The 13,877-nt window shown below is 40.1% G+C and overlaps 1 protein-coding gene and 1 long non-coding RNA gene across 4 annotated transcripts in view; one reads left to right on the top strand and one right to left on the bottom strand.

Annotated features, from left to right (window-relative positions):
- The window catches only part of TAB3 (TGF-beta activated kinase 1 (MAP3K7) binding protein 3), a 56,136-nt gene extending 53,802 nt beyond the window's left edge, over positions 1-2,334 (bottom strand). Inside the window, exon 1 of one of the 3 annotated variants that reach the window (XM_026680415.2) lies at positions 2,070-2,334. The gene's annotated coding sequence lies outside the window, so the exon portion shown is untranslated. Of the gene's footprint in view, positions 1-1,983 lie in introns of all 3 variants that reach the window. The other 2 variants (XM_087966874.1, XM_087966875.1) reach the window with 2 other exon arrangements.
- A 20-nt stretch (positions 2,335-2,354) lies between these two features.
- On the top strand, positions 2,355-12,341 carry LOC113420478 (uncharacterized). Its single transcript, XR_003372054.2, has 2 exons — positions 2,355-2,637; positions 11,985-12,341. It is a non-coding gene; the product is annotated as an uncharacterized LOC113420478 (long non-coding RNA).
- Positions 12,342-13,877: the final 1,536 nt, after the last annotated feature.

Genomic DNA, 13,877 nt, shown 5'->3' with positions numbered 1-13,877 from the left:
TACAGAAACACTTGGAGTTGATAACAGTTACTCCTTTTGTCCAAGCATCTGAATTCTGGAGGTATACTATTTCTGAACATAATGGGTCCACGACTTGATATTAATAGCTATTGATAAATCTATTAAATTTACATAATATCCATATAGTATTTACTGAAAGTTTTTTTTTTAAACCTGCCTTTTGTTCCATATCATTACATCTGGTGAAGAAATAACATTACTCTGTCAATTAATACATTAATACATAATAAATAGTTATCATTCCAGCTAGCGTTTGCTTAAATCCATGCAGTTTTCTTGGTAATATTTTGGAAGTGGTTCAGTTGTCTTTTATTGGAGCTGAAAAATCCCAAACTGAAATCCCAAACTGAAATGTCCCCAACTCACCAAGCTTCATGCCTAAAGCAACTCGTGTTTTCCTGTATAACTAGTACTGTTTATCTGATATACCAAACTAATTCTCAAATGTCAAATACGCACATTTTAATCTTATGATAATACCATAACACAGGATTTTTATTTGTCTTCCAGCTTTGTTCTATAAAATATCATTTAAGGAAAGAAGAAAGTAAAAAAGTATTTTTCAAGACAAGAACTAGTCAATTAAGAAAACACTGAAAATACTGCTTGTTTTCCTATTTAAATATTTTATATAAAAAGTACTGCATTACTACAGTAAGAAATTAGCATTACATTTTTAATTTCTACTTTTGCCATATATAGTGTGTGTGTGTGTGTGTGTATATATACACATACATACATACATACATACATACATACATACATACATACATACAATGTATATATATATATATATATATATATAATGTTTACATATCTAAATATTGCAAAGCTTAATATGAAAAAAGACCCCAAAAACTATATAGACTGTCCTCTATGGTAGAACTGATTCTCTATACACTCAGTTCCTCATACAGTAAGGTTACCTTGCTGTTTTAATTATAACAGAATACATAATTAGGAATAGGATCTAGAATACCACAAATATAAAGGCATTACAAAAAACATAGTTTTCAGTCTAATTATGAATTGGAATGTTCTAGCAAACAATAAAGGAATAAAATAATCAAAATTATTTAGAATTCAGCAAAAATATATTCAGCAAAGCTTGCTTTCACTTGAGATCTCTATTTTCAAAGCTGCCAAATCAAAGCAGCAGCAGCAGCATACTGCAATGACTGTGCTGAGAGTACATTCCAAAGGAAGCAGCAACAATTAAACTTGCAAATACAACAGTTTCAAGGCTTTAGTAGTGGCATTATCACATCTCTATTATACAAATCATAAATATGTGTGCCCCAAACAACCCAATCACAAACTCCAAAAAAGACCAAGTTTGGAAATGTGTATAGGTATGGCAAGAAGTACACAGTTCTCAAACCATTCTTAAAGTTTTGACTTTCTAGACAACTAAAATACTGAAATTGATTGAGAACTAGATTCCAACAGATCCAATCCAAGAAAACCATCTAAAGTGAGGATGGTGGCAAGCTTTTTAAATCATATGGCTCTTAATACTGACTCTTAATTAGAGGCCTTGAGGAGTAATTCTCTACCAATCATCTGGCTTGGTTAAAGCTGATCCTTCTTATACAACCAGTGCCTCTCTAGAAATACCAGCATTTGAATCGTTTATAAAACTAGTAGAAGTTGATCATTTCCTTTCGTTTATTCTATTTGCTTTCAAGTCACCTGCTACTTTTAAAATCTTCATGCAAGGTTTTAATGCAGGGTAGTTACTTTTGTGCTACAGCTACCTTTTCTTGCGTGTGTACCCTTTTGTGCATGGGGTGTGCAACTTCCCCCTTCACAATATAACCCCGCCCTCACTCTTACCACAACACCCCCCCCCACTCCCAAGCCCACTGCTTTGACCTCTCCTGGACACCTCCCACTTAACAGGCGCCAAGCCAGCCAGAACAACCCCCTTCCCTTCCTTCGCCTCCGCTTGTCAGGCTTTACCAACAACCCGTTCGTTACGTGCGCGCGCGCGCTGCACAGGCGGACAGACCCACACCGAGCTCTCCCTGGGCCTTTCGCCCTCTCACCGCTGGTGGGGGGAACGCTTCCAGCACAATCATCTCACGATTCCCACCCAGTCGGCCCCCTTCACCGGGGGCACCTGAGGCGGCCAAGCCCCCCGGCTTTATGGGGGCGGGACGGGCCCCCCTCTTCCCGTCTGCGTACGGCGAGGGGGCGTCTCCGGGTGCTGGTGGCGGGGGCGGAGGGAAGGGGTGGACCAGACCGCTGGGCACGGTCGGGAAGCGTTTCTGGGATCCAGCCTGGCCCCGCCCGGTCCGGGCCGCGCGAGGCAGAGGAATTGAGCCTCAGCCCAGCTGAGGCCCAGGAGGAGGAACCTAGCTGGATGTCTCCGCCTCCTTTTCAGAGACTTAAATGAAAATCTCCAAGAACTCCGCACAGTCGTCATTTCTAATAGCGTGGCCAATGGTTGCCGGTGTGTGGGGAAGGAGTGGCAGAACTCAACGGTGCTAGACGAAGGGTTCGTCCCTGCTTTGAGCGAATGGTGGTCGAGAAAAGAAGCCAGTCTTCTGCCGAAATTCTCCCTCTTTTCTTTCTGGCAAAAGTCCCTTTTATATGAGTGCGTCTTAAATAATGGTAAGCGCAATTTGGATAGATAGGCGAGTAAGCCTGCAGCATCAAATAGAAACATGTTTTGCAAGTTAAATGAACACAAAAGAATTCTTTAGACATTATTCTAGACATTCATCTTGAATATCCAGCATTCTGAGTCACAGGAAAAATATATTTCTTTAAAGTATGACTCATACTTTTAAAAGCATAAGATCCTTACTGGAAAGCTGAAATGTAGGTTCCTGTGCATTTAAAAACCTCATGGCAAACAGCAACCCAATCAGCACAATCTTTTTCACAGTTGTAGGAAGTCACACCATCTATCAAAGTACGAACTCAGCAGGGGAAGAAGCAAGCAAAAACTAGCTTTCCTTTTTAATGGTGATGTAGCTTAAATTGCTTTGCTCTATATTTCTTCGTGTATTCACAGTTCGTGAGCAGCGCTGTAAAATATATTCTTAAATTACTGAGAAGAAACTCGAAAGTCACTGCGACTGTTGACTCTTGTATTTCTCACTTTCAATAGGGCACAATTGCACTGAAAAAGTATCGCGAGAATGAAATTATAGGCGAGAGTAATCCCGCCTATAATTTCAGTTCAAAATAGTTCAGTGAGACTGGTGTAATGGGGTGTGGATGACGGTGTTTGTAATCCTATTTTTAGTCTTTCTCTTTTTCTGAAACATTCAATATGGAAGAAAAAGAAACGTAGCCTCTGGGGGAATCGCTGTCGCAATTTTGAATATATAATGAGATCTTTCACCTGGCAACTTTAAGATGTGGGACTTGAAGGCTTAGTTTATTGTCATTGCACCTCGTACAACGAAATTTAATATAATCTTCAGTGTACATTATAACTATGAAAATAAACACGAACACATATCCTTCACATTCTATACATTGAATTTAAAACCCCTGATATTGCATTAATAATGCACTATACAGTAGAATTCAATAGAGTCACTGCCCTGGGATAGAAGCTATTTTTCAGCCTATTTGTTCTTGCTTTTATTATTCTGTACAGTCTGCCAGATGGTAATAGTTGAAAAAAAGAGTTCCCAGGATGAGATGGATCTTTTGAGGATGTTTTGAACTTTCTTAAGGCAGTGGGAGCTATAAAGCTCTTCCAAAGAGAGGAGAAGGCAACCAATGCTCCTCTGGGCAATGACGTTAACCCTCTGGCCACTGTGCAATTGGCAAACCAGACACAGGTGCAGTAAGTTAAGTCCACACATTTTAAAGTTGCCAAGCTTGAAAAGTGCTGCTGTGAGAGAGTGGGATATCCATACACATGTCTATGGCACTGATCGAACAGGAACAGTCAGGAAAGGGGAGTTGTAAGTTAATATTTTTGGCTTGTGCAGTTATGTTTTGTACTGCATTTGATGAAAGAGGGTTTCTTCTATTTAGTGTTCCAAATTATATCTACAATAATGCTTTCTTCTGAAGACATATGTCCAATATAAGACAAATACTGGTACTAGATATTTATGAGTCATTTGGATCTAATGAAATTTAATTGATCTGTCTTTGTTGGATTTATATTTAACATTCTTTTTCTACATAGAATTAAATATGCATTTATCCAATTGAAGAAAATGTTGCTTACTGGAAGATCCTTTAATATAGCTTTTTGTATTAGCAAATTCATCTTTTATTTTTATATAAAACTGCAAAATCTGACAAGCAACAAACAGAGTATCAATATCTCGTTTGGTTAATCTTACAGACAATCAGAAACCTAAAATGAATAAAATGACTACCTAAAATATTTTAAATATTCTCGTGCAAACTGAAAAAAAATTAAGATGTATTTTCTTTACTGACTTGTATTAATATATTTACTAATTATTAATTTGTATCCTACATATTAATTTTTCTACTACTTTGACAGTTTAAATCCTGTATTCAATGAGTAATGGGTCATATTTGATAAGTGTTAATTTTGCTGCAAAGATTTAATTAGGCTGATGTCTGTGATTTTATAACTGTCATACAATGAAATTAAATTCCTGTATTTCCTCCAAATGTCACCTATGCAGCCATATTTCAATATTGCCAATCTAAAGGTACTTTTTAATCATATATTTTCTATGATGTACTGCATCACCTATGAAATATTTTAGAGAACATAAAAGATGATTATTTAAAATATGGATACCACGTTAAATAAGAGGTAATTGCATTTTCTGTTGCTGTTTTTCCCCAGAAAATTCATAAAATATAGAAAATTTATTAATCACCCATGTAACCCACTGTTCAAAGTTAATAAATTCTGAACATTGTGTTTTAATGCAAAGTTCTTTTCTTAAATCCAAATTTCCAATTGTGCTACTTTATTCAGAAATATTTTGCACATATGAAACCAATAAATGTTATGCAATTGTGGAAGTTGAAAATACTCTCCCCAAATCTACGGACACTGATTAGCAAAAATCTTAATGAAATTCCTGTTACTGTTAGTTTAAGCATATGCAGCTTTCACCATTATGATGTTCAGGGAATTACTGAAAGCTGATCTCCCAGAGTTCTCGTGAAGCCTCCTTTATTTAGGTTTGGTTTGTAGCAGGTTGTATTATTCTTCAAGTGAGTCATGATTTTCTTTTTTTTTTTTATCTGAAACTACTCGCATTTTTGAGTAGAGTAGCCTCAAAACTAGATAAATCAATAAATGCATGCCATAGGTTCACCATCACGGCCATAGCCCATCTGTAGAGCAACTGCATGAGAGATTTGTCAGTGGAGATGTGGGGAAAGCGTCAATGAATTCGTTAGTCCTGGGAGCGAGGCTTGGGATGGGCCAAGTGTTGGTAGCCTCCTCTCCTCTCCAAAGAGTGAGACTGGGGAATATTGTTCAAGGAGCTGGGGCTACCCCAGTAGGGGCTGCCATTTCCCCTGTGGCTGCAGGGCATGCCCAGAGAATCCCTGCAACAGTAGGAGCTTAGGCTCAAGCTAGCCCCTCACGGGGAGGGCTGCCACCAGGCTACGTACTAGCTTGGGATGAACAGGAGCACCTGCCTCTAAAAATTGTGTTTGATTGGCAGTTAGAGAAACTAGCCTACTTCCTGAGCCAGGCATGGAATCATCTGGAGCGGTATGGGGCGATGTACATAGATGAAGCTGCCTGCGTGAACTTTGAGCCTCGAGGATGAGGTGGCAGAGTGGGTGATGTACCTCCACAATGAAGGAACACCCGAGCTGGGGAACTTCAAGCCAGGTTTGGAGACTCTGTCTGAATCTGCCTGGCAAAATCCAGGATCCATGCCATAAGGCAGGGGAACCGGCCACTAGCCTGGCAAATCAACATTCAGTATTTCTGCAACCTGGCTGGGAAGCTGAGAGCATGGCTGGAATGCTTACTGTGGCCTATCACTTCTGAGAGTTATACCAAAACTGCCTGCCCCAAGGAATTCCAGACATGGTACCAGCTGGCGATCACAGTGGACCTAGACCTGTTGGGATTCATACCTGGTACTGTATTCTCTAACCTCACTTGCTGTGAACCTTTCAGGAGGTATTCCTTTATTACTCCGCTCAGATCTCACTTGCTGTGAACCTTTCAGGAGGTATTCCTTTATTACTCCACTCAGATCTCCATGGTATTATATGTTCATGTGTGTCTTTCTCCTCTTCTGTACTTTCACTTTTATCACAGGTCTATCCTCTTCTCTATATCTGACCCAGTTTCATGTCTCTCCTTCCCTGTCTCACCTTCTGGTAAACTAGGTCTATGCATTAGCATGAACACCTCATGATTTGCATGTACCCTGTTCCAATTATTCTGCTCTGCAAAACTAGCAGATCTTGAAATCACTACTTGTTTGGTACCATCTGTAAACCTGTACCCTTTTGTTCCCGGCTCATACCCAACAAACCTTAGCTTCCTGGCCTTTTTCTAACTTTTTCTTTTGGCACCTTTGGACTGCCAAATGTCCTTAAATGAACATGAGTGTTTCCTTACATGTAACATGTAATATGGCGTTTCCTGTATTGCTACACTCCATAACCTATTAATGGTATAATTTGCTGTCCTTGTGGCTTCCCCGCAGTATGCTTTACTCATGCCTGCATCAGCAAGCAATGCATCCTTCATAGTCCATTACACCATTTCTTCGTTCAGCCACTCCGTTTTCTGCAGGAGAATAAAGATTTGTTCATCTATGCCTTATTCCTAGACTGCTTAACCACCTTTGAAACTTCTCAGACATAAACTGTGATCCCCTGTCTGTAGCTGGCATACCTTATACCCATACTGTCTCTCTACCATTGTTACCCATTGCCTGAATTGTTGCAATACTTCAGTTTTGTTTTTCAACAGATAACAAAACCCATATCTACTGTAGTCATCTACTATGACTAAGGCATATCCAGCTCCTCCTAAAGAGGGTGTCATGGGGCCAACCAAATCAGCATGAACTAATTGCAATACTCTGTCTTTCACTTTTCTTACTTACAGGATAAACCCTGGATTTTGACTCTACACACAGCACAGTCTAAATATGCATTACACGTCTTTAACTTAAGCCCCTCAGCTAGGCCTGGCATTTTCCTAAGTACATCAAAACTTGCATGCCCCAATCTTCAATGTAACAAATGTACATCATTATCATGTATGGGAACATTCTTAAGTACATGTGCACAACTATTTTCTTGCCTTCCTAGAACATACAGGCTATCCTTAACACTCGTGCACATATCTGACCATTTTTCCTAATGGTGTACTGTCCCCCTGCAAATAATATTTCATAGCCCTGCCTATCTAATTTGGATATACTCAACAGATTATGTTCTAATGCAGGTACGTATAAGACGTTATACAATGTATCACCTATTTCAGGTACATAACTATTACCTTCCCCTTTTACAGCAGCTCTTTGACCATCAGCCAGGCTAACCCACATTTGCTTTCCTGGTTTCAAACCAGAAAACACTTGTGGATTATTAGAAATATGCTGATTCGCCCCACTGTCCAACAACTACCTATTCCTAGTGTGTTCAGTCGTTGATGCTGCCAGGGAAAAAGATGCTGGAGAATCGGTCCACATGTGTTGCTTAATCCTGCTCCCTTGTCTCACTGCTCCTTTGTTCCTCCTCAGGGTAGCGTCTCTGGAGATGTTCAATAGACCCATACATGTAGCATTTCTTCACAAAGTTCACTGTCTCAGTTGCTCTGCCGCCATCCTGGACCTTTGCAGATGCTCTCTCCTCTCTTTCCTGGTCTCTCCAGCCGTTTCTGCTCTTCCTCTAACAACCAACCAGTTAAATACACCATGGTTAAATCCTGTTCTTGCATCGACTCCAGACTTGTCACAAGAACGTCCCATGAATTGTCCAAGGAACTGAACACAACATACACCTTGTGTGCCTCAGTAAATGTCATTCCTCTTTCTTCCAACTCAAGGAATGTCCTCATATTCTGCAGATGTGTGGACATACACTCCCCCGCTTCAGCTGTGCTTTATGCAATCTCTTAGCAACACCTTACTGGCCGCAATTTTTCTCATGTACACACTGCGCAACGCCTCCCAGCACTCTTGCAGATTGGAGACCCCTCACATGTATCAGCTGACTGTCCTCCAAAGCCAAAATTATGCTGGCTAAAGCCTTTTCATTTTTCCCCTGATGCCCATCATCCAGGATCAACAACAATAGTCCACAACTTCCTCTGTAGATACATCTCCATCTTCACATTCCAGGAGAGGTAGTTTGTCTCATTCATCCGAGACACCGAGAAACCTCTCCCCATTATGCTGATGGAGGCCATGCTGCCTGCTTTCTTTCACAAGACACTAACCACGTTTTAAACCACTTACTCTGGTGCAAACTCACACTGGGTTTCTCTTCTCTCTAGGCTTTCTAGTCACTCTGGCCTCCTCTCTATACTGGCCCCATAACCTGTCAGAGCATTTGCAGTGTGACTATCTTTATGAGATAATCCAGGAGCAAAACACAGCACACAGAGACGTAGACACTAACAGTAGTTTAATATACAACAGTTAAATACAGACAATACACGTGGTAGGCAAAATACCTTTACAAGCAAACTTTTCTTCTTAACACACGGAGAACTTCTGCACTGGTCACAAGGAAAGAGAACCTCACCCTCTAATGGCTGCCATTCACATACACATATTTTAAGGGGATCTTTAGTCTCCAGTCTTAAAGGTAAATACTCATACTATGTTGAATCACTCTTGTTACATCAGCCTACATCTGGCAGCTATTTACTGCTGGTCAGTTCTTAATTCTTAATACCTTAACATGCATGGATTTGGGGGGGGGATCAATGGTGTTTGTGTGGAAAACGTATCCTTTTCCCCTCATGGACATACTGGGATACCTGGCCAAGGAGAAGGTGTTCACCAAGCTGTACTTGAGCGAAGCGTATTACCAAGTAAAAATTAAAGAAGGCAATGAGTGGGAAATTGCTTTCAATTGTCCCTTAGGATATTTCCAATTCCAAGTGATGCCTTTTGGGCTTCAGGGAGCACCCATAGTGTTCATGTGGATAACCAACAAAGTGTTTCATGAGCACCCATATAGGGCGGTGTTGGTGTACCTGGACTATATCCTCATTTATTCTGAGACAATGGAAGACCATGTGAAACTAGTGCGGGAGATGCTAAGAAAACTATTGAAAGCTAAGCTCAATGTTAACAACTTCCACAAAACCAGTTTAGACTATTTGGGATATCATGTTTCCAGTGAGGGGGTGGAGATGGACTCTGGAAAGGTTGAAGGCTATTCTGGAGGGGGAAGCTCCTCTCATAAGAAAGCAATTGCAGAGCTTTGCCAACTTCTACTGTAAATTCATTCCCTCATTTACACAGATAGTCCTGCCTATCACCGAACTATTAAAAGCAGGCAGAAGGGGACTGAAGCCTAAAGCAAGTCAGCTGCTCTCTTGGACTATGCAATGGTAAACAGCTTTTGAAAAGCTTAAAAGCCTTTTTGCAGCACCTGAATCTGGAGGGGCCGTTTGTAATACAAGCTGATGGCAGAGATGTGGCAGTGAGTACCATTTGCTCCAAAAAAATGCAAAGGGGACAATGCAACCCTGCGTCTACATTTCACAGAAGCTGACTGTATGCTGTTCGATGGGCGCTGCTGATTTGGAAGCAATTCCTGGAAGGCAGTAAGTGTGGAGTGACCACAAGAACCTGGAAGCCTTAAGAACCCCAAGGAAGCTGTCTCCTAAGCAAGTGAGATGTGTGCAGCACTTTAATCAGTTCAATTTAACCCTTCAATATTTGTCGGGGAAAGAATTTCCTCACCGAAGCACTCTCTCAGATGCCCCAATACAAAAGCACCCGAGAGGAAATAGTTAACTCCATCATTCTCTCCAGGAAACTGGCAGCACAGGTCTCTGAGGTGGAGGTGGCTAGCCACTCCTTAGCCAGCTGATGGCATGCTGCTCTAACAGCTAAAAGAAGCCCTGAAGCAAGATGAATGGCTCAGAGATCACAAAGCTGACCTGACAATGAAAGAGGACCTGATGTGGAAGGGAAACATGCTGTATGTTTCAGCCAGCCAGAGAATCTATAACCTACAAAGGAGCCATGACTTAAAGCCAGCTGGACACTTTGGATTTGTAAAAACCCTTCACCTGGCTAAAAGACAACTGGTGGACCAAAATGAAGAAGGATATAGAGAACTATGTAACCAGCTGCCCAATGTGTGTGTCTTTGAAATGATTGCCAAGGAAGACCCTTGGGTTGTTACAGCCAGTGGCTAACCCTAGAAGATCATGGGAGGAAATTGCCATGGATTTCATAGTGGGAACTGCCAGAGAGCAATGGGAGCACCATAATCTGGATTATGGGCAAGCGCACTTCATAGCATGCCCGAAATTTCCCTAAACCCAGTGGTTGGCCAAAATGTTCATGCAGAACATCTACTGGCTGCATGAAGTCCCAAGGCGCGTCATTTCACACCGGGGGTGCAGTTTACAACAAAGAGACTCTAGAAAGAGTGCAGAGAAGAGCAACCAAGATGATTAGGGAACTGGAGGCTAAAACATACAATGAATGGTTGCAGGACATGGCATAGTAAAGAGAAGAATCAAGGGAGACATGATAGCAATGTCCCAACATTTGAAGGGCTGCCACACAGAGAAGGGGATCAAGCTATTTTCCAAAGCACCTGAAGGCCAGACAAGGAATAATGGATGGAAACTGAAGAAAGAGAGATTTAATCTGGAAATAAGGAGAAATTTTCTGACAGAACAATCGATCAATGGAACAGCTTGCCTTCAGAAGTTGTGGGAGCTTCATCACTGGAAGCTTTCAAGAAGAGACTGGACTGCCATCTGTCAAAAATGGTGTAGGGTCTACTTGGGCAGGGGGCTGGACTAGATGACCTACAAGGTCCCTTCCAACTCAATTAATCTGTATAATCTCTAAATTTTGGCAGGAGTTCCTAAAGCAAATAGAGTCAGCTCAGGGACTTAGTTTTGGGTTCCATCCTTGATGTTGCTATATAAACTATCAGCAAACAAACTGAGCAGAACTACATTTCACAGAAGTGGCTTATAATAACTTGGTGCATAGCAGTACTGGATTTACCCCTTTTAAAGTAATTACAAGGGTTGAATTTGTACCACTGCTGGAATTTCCGAGGGAACCTCTTCCCTCAGTAACAATAGATGAATGGATGGAGATCTTGAAAGCTGCTTGGGGAAACATGCAGAAAGCCCTGAATAAGGCTAGGCAGTTGCAAAAGAGACAGGCAGATCGGAAGAGAGCCTGTTAGAAGAAATTCAGAATTGGGGAGAGCGTTTACCTGTCTACGAAATACTTAAAGCTGAACCAACCTTGTAAGAAACTGGGTTCCAAGTACATAGGTCCGTTCCCAATTGTTGAATCATAAACCCAGTTATTATAGAATTACAGTTGCCTAAGGTATTCGGGCGAGTCTACCCAGTGTTCCGCTGTAGCTTATTGAAGCCCTTTCAAGTTAAGGCCAGTCGAGGACAAGCCACCACCTCCTGTGATAGTGGGGGAGGGAAACACTATGAGATAAAGAGGTTCCTGGACTCAAGATACTTTATGAGGAAATTACAGGTAGTCCTTGTGTTACAACCACAGTTGAGCCCAAAATTTATGTTGCTAGGTGAAACATTTGTTAAATGAGTTTTCCCCATTTCACAAATTTTCTTGCCACAGTTAAATGAGTCAAGGACTACCTGTATAATATTTATTGCAATGGAAAGGATATCCCAAAGCCAATGTGGAATGGGTAAGTGCCCAAAACGTTAGTGCAGACAAGTTAGTATAAAGGTTCCGTGCAAAATACCCCAAGTGACCAAGGAGATTAATGAAGGCTAAGACCACCTAAGCAACAATATTTAATCTGTGTTTAATTTTTCCTAGGTGCCCTTTTCCTTCAGGAGATCCGCCTGTCAATAGTGAATTGCTTTGCTTCTTTCAAACTTAATGCTTTTCAACTTGCCAATGAATTGAGTGGAGGGAAATGGAATGTGGAGAATGTATGCAGAGATTGTGAGAGCATGGAGCCAGTAAGGTCACCACTACAGCTACGTGAGGAAGAGATGGATCATTCTCATAACAAAAGACCATCTCATAATTGGACAGTGTGATCAAGCAAGAGTGGGGAAAAGAAGAAAGTATTGTTTAATTGGGCAAGCATTTGCTCAGGAAACCACATTTGGTTAGTTTCTTCAGTAGCAACATCGTGTATCCAATAAAGTTTTACTTTTGGGAATTCAATTCTCCCGAGTGTGTTTCCTTGTTTTGGGTTCATTAATTGGATAGTTGACAAAAGAGGGAAATATTTGAACCTATTTCTCTTATTTTCTGCTTGTATCCGTTTTCCATTGAAACAGGGAATGAATCCTAATCATATAAAAATAGTTATTCCATTGTCATGTAATATACAAATAACGTCTTATTTTGAATTTAAAAATGAAGTAAATTAAAGAAAGACCAATTAGCATTCCTATAATTTATATGACTTTAAGGATTGTAAGCATAAAAAATCATTTGTAGGTGAATATTTTCATGTTATTTCATTTACTGTAAATTAAATGGTGAGCAGTATAATGATACAGTATTGAAGTAATATATCTAAGTGAGTATAAAAATCTGATGTATGGTATAAACTTATTCAGCCACTGTATGATGTTTTGCTAGGTCCAGAATTTTAGGAACTTTATAGCATATATATACAAGGTTATTAATAAGGTTAGACATGAGTTTTGTATCCTGAAATGCTGACAATATTCCCAAGAGACCACTTTTGAATTCCATATTCTAAAATTATTTCTAATTACTTTCTGTAACAAATTAAAAAGAATAACAAATTGCTTTCACGTAAAACACAGGAAGACTGAAATGCCTTTTCTGTTCAATCTATTTATTTATTGCTCTTTTAGATTGCAAATTCTAAGTGTGTTCACAAACTGCTAATTAATAAGACCTCATGGTTTCCATTAGACTTTACGAGCTGAAAACCCATATTACTATTGGCACGTTCCTTCGTAATAACAGATCAGAAGAAAATAAGGCCAATACCATCTGGTGGCCTGGAATTAATTTGACACTTCCTAGAAACCCATTTGAAAATATCTCTAGACTGAGTGGGTTATGGATGGACGTGGGTACTGAAATTCTTAACTGACATGCTCTAGATGGCTTATATTGGATATGTGGAAAGTTTGCCTATGTGCAAATGCCTAGCCAATGGTACAGAGCATGTTTGTTAGGAACTGTGACACCTATTTTTTTTCCTATAGCCCATACAACAAGACTGAGTGTATCTGTTTATGAGGAAATAGGCCACAGATCTAAGAGAGAGTTGATAATGGCAGGACAATGAGTGGCCTCCTGAAAGCATAATATATAGGGCATAATATCAGATATAGAGACCAGCCACCTAGGCAGAAGATGGAATGTGTTGTTATTGAACTCCCATTTATATGTTGAATAGACTTATAAGGTTACAAGCTGTGCTTGAAATAATAACTAATGAAACCACTATTGCTTTAAATTTAATAGTTAAACAGCATACTCAGTTTAAAATAGACTTGCTTTAGACTTTTTTTTAGCAACAGAAGATGTATGTGTAAAATTTAATCTCATGAATTGTTGTTTGCAAAATTGATGATCAAAGAAAAGCTATAGAGTAGATAAATGCCAAAGTGTGGTAAGTCACCCACCTGATGTCCCAGTTCAGACTTGGACTGGGGCAGTTGAGTTCAATAGGTTTGGCAGTTTATTCTCTGACTGGAAAAGGATTGAGTTTCT

The sequence above is a fragment of the Notechis scutatus genome, chromosome 5 (genome assembly GCF_049901735.1).
Source record: "Notechis scutatus isolate UNSWTSFEM ecotype Mainland chromosome 5, rNotScu1.2, whole genome shotgun sequence".
NCBI lineage: Eukaryota > Metazoa > Chordata > Lepidosauria > Squamata > Elapidae > Notechis > Notechis scutatus.
Note: the sequence above shows the minus strand (reverse complement) of the source record. Positions and strands in the feature narration are given on the sequence as shown.